The sequence below is a fragment of the Petromyzon marinus genome, unplaced genomic scaffold (assembly GCF_048934315.1).
Source record: "Petromyzon marinus isolate PM22_M1 ecotype Great Lakes invasive population unplaced genomic scaffold, UKy_Petmar_22M1.pri1.0 PM_G_Scaffold_38, whole genome shotgun sequence".
In the NCBI taxonomy this organism is placed as follows: Eukaryota; Metazoa; Chordata; class Hyperoartia; order Petromyzontiformes; family Petromyzontidae; genus Petromyzon; species Petromyzon marinus.
The window spans coordinates 1,505,001-1,507,500 of NW_027422961.1; positions in this window are offsets into that span (position 1 = coordinate 1,505,001).

Consider the following 2,500-nt stretch of genomic DNA (forward strand, 5'->3'; position numbering starts at 1 on the left):
CCACTGTTTAGATGTCCTCACAGCAGGTTTACAGAGTTTTAGTTGCTGCCTGTATGCACGAATCAGGTGGACCAAGGGAGTTCTGTGCGAGCCGAACAGCCCCGTGACCCACAAGAGAAACATCCCCGCCAAATTCGAGCGTTTGACGGGGTCTATCCGTGAAAAAATATTCACGTTTTTGAGTGCACATGCATTTCTGCTGCAAATGCCTCTGGAAGTTTCATGCTGTTCGTATGCCAATTGTGGCAACACGAAAATGACCCGTTTTCCCATTCCGAGGGATTTCTGTGCGACCCTAACAGCCCCGTGAGCCACAAGAGACACATCCCCGCCAATTTCTAGCGTTTCACGGGGTCTATCCGTGAAAAATATAGACGTTTTTGAGTGCACATGCATTTCTGCTGCAGATGCCTCTGGAAGTTTCATGCCGTTCGTACGCAATGTGGCAACACGAAAATGACCCCTTTTCCCATTCCGAGGGATTTCTGTGCGACCCTAACTAACAGCGCCCGTGAGCCACAAGAGAGACATCCCCGCCAATTTATAGCGTTTCACGGGGTCTATCCGTGAAAAATATAGACGTTTTTGAGTGCACATGCATTCCTGCTGCAAATGCCTCTGGAAGTTTCATGCCGTTCCTATGCAATGTGGCCACACAAAAATGACCCGTTTTCCCATTCCGAGGCATTTCTGTGCGACCCTAACAGCCCCGTGAGCCACAAGAGAGACATCCCCGCCAACTTCTAGCGTTTGACGGGGTCTATGCGTGAAAAATATTAAAATTTTTGAGTGCACGTGCCTTTCTGCTGCAAATGCCTCTGGAAGTTTCATGGCGTTCCTATGCAATGTGGCAACACGAAAATGACCCCTTTTCCCATTCCGAGGGAGTTCTGTGCCACCCTAACAGCCCCGTGAGCCACAAGAGACACATCCCCGCCAATTTTTAGCGTTTCACGGGGTCTATCCGTGAAACATATAGAAGTTTTTGAGTGCACATGCATTCCTGCTGCAAATGCCTCTGGAAGTTTCATGCGGTTCGTACGCAATGTGGCAACACGAAAATGACCCGTTTTCCCATTCCCAGGGATTTCTGTGCGACCCGAACAGCCCCGTGAGCCACAAGAGACACATCCCCGCCAATTTCTAGCGTTTCACGGGGTCTATCCGTGAAAAATATCAATTTTTTTTGACTGCACATGCATTTCTGCTGCAAATGCCTCTGGAAGTTGCATGCGGTTCGCATGCAATGTGGCGACACGAAAATGACCCGTTTTCCCATTCCGAGGGATTTCTGTGCCACCCTAACAGCCCCGTGAGCCACAAGAGAGACATCCCCGCCAATTTCTAGCGTATCACGGGGTCTATCCGTGAGAAATATTCACTTTTTTGAGTGCACATGCATTCCTGCTGCAAATGCCTCTGGAAGTTTCATGCGGTTCGTATGCAATGTGGCGACACGAAAATGACCCGTTTTCCCATTCCGAGGGATTTCTGTGCCACCCTAACAGCCCCGTGAGCCACAAGAGAGACATCCCCGCCCACTTCTAGCGTTTCACGGGGTCTCTCCGTGAAAAATATCACAATTTTTGAGTGCACATGCATTCCTGCTGCAAATGCCTCTGGAAGTTTCATGCGGTTCGCATGCAATGTGGCGACACGAAAATGACCCGTTTTTTCCCATTCCGAGGGATTTCTGTGCCACCCTAACAGCCCCGTGAGCCACAAGAGACACATCCCCGCCAATTTCTAGCGTTTCACGGGGTCTATCCGTGAAAAATATTCAATTTTTTGACTGCACATGCATTTCTGCTGCAAATGCCTCTGGAAGTTTCATGCGGTTCGCATGCAATGTGGCGACACGAAAATGACCCGTTTTCCCATTCCGAGGGATTTCTGTGCCACCCTAACAGCCCCGTGAGCCACAAGAGAGACATCCCCGCCCACTTCTAGCGTTTCACGGGGTCTCTCCGTGAAAAATATCACAATTTTTGAGTGCACATGCATTCCTGCTGCAAATGCCTCTGGAAGTTTCATGCGGTTCGCATGCAATGTGGCGACACGAAAATGACCCGTTTTTTCCCATTCCGAGGGATTTCTGTGCCACCCTAACAGCCCCGTGAGCCACAAGAGACACATCCCCGCCAATTTCTAGCGTTTCACGGGGTCTATCCGTGAAAAATATTCAATTTTTTGACTGCACATGCATTTCTGCTGCAAATGCCTCTGGAAGTTTCATGCGGTTCGCATGCAATGTGGCGACACGAAAATGACCCGTTTTCCCATTCCGAGGGATTTCTGTGCCACCCTAACAGCCCCGTGAGCCACAAGAGAGACATCGCCGCCAATTTCTAGCGTTTCACGGGGTCTATCCGTGAAAAATATTCACTTTTTTGACTGCACATGCATTCCTGCTGCAAATGCCTCTGGAAGTTTCATGCCGTTCGCATGCAATGTGGCAACACGAAAATGACCCGTTTTCCCATTCCGAGGGATTTCTGTG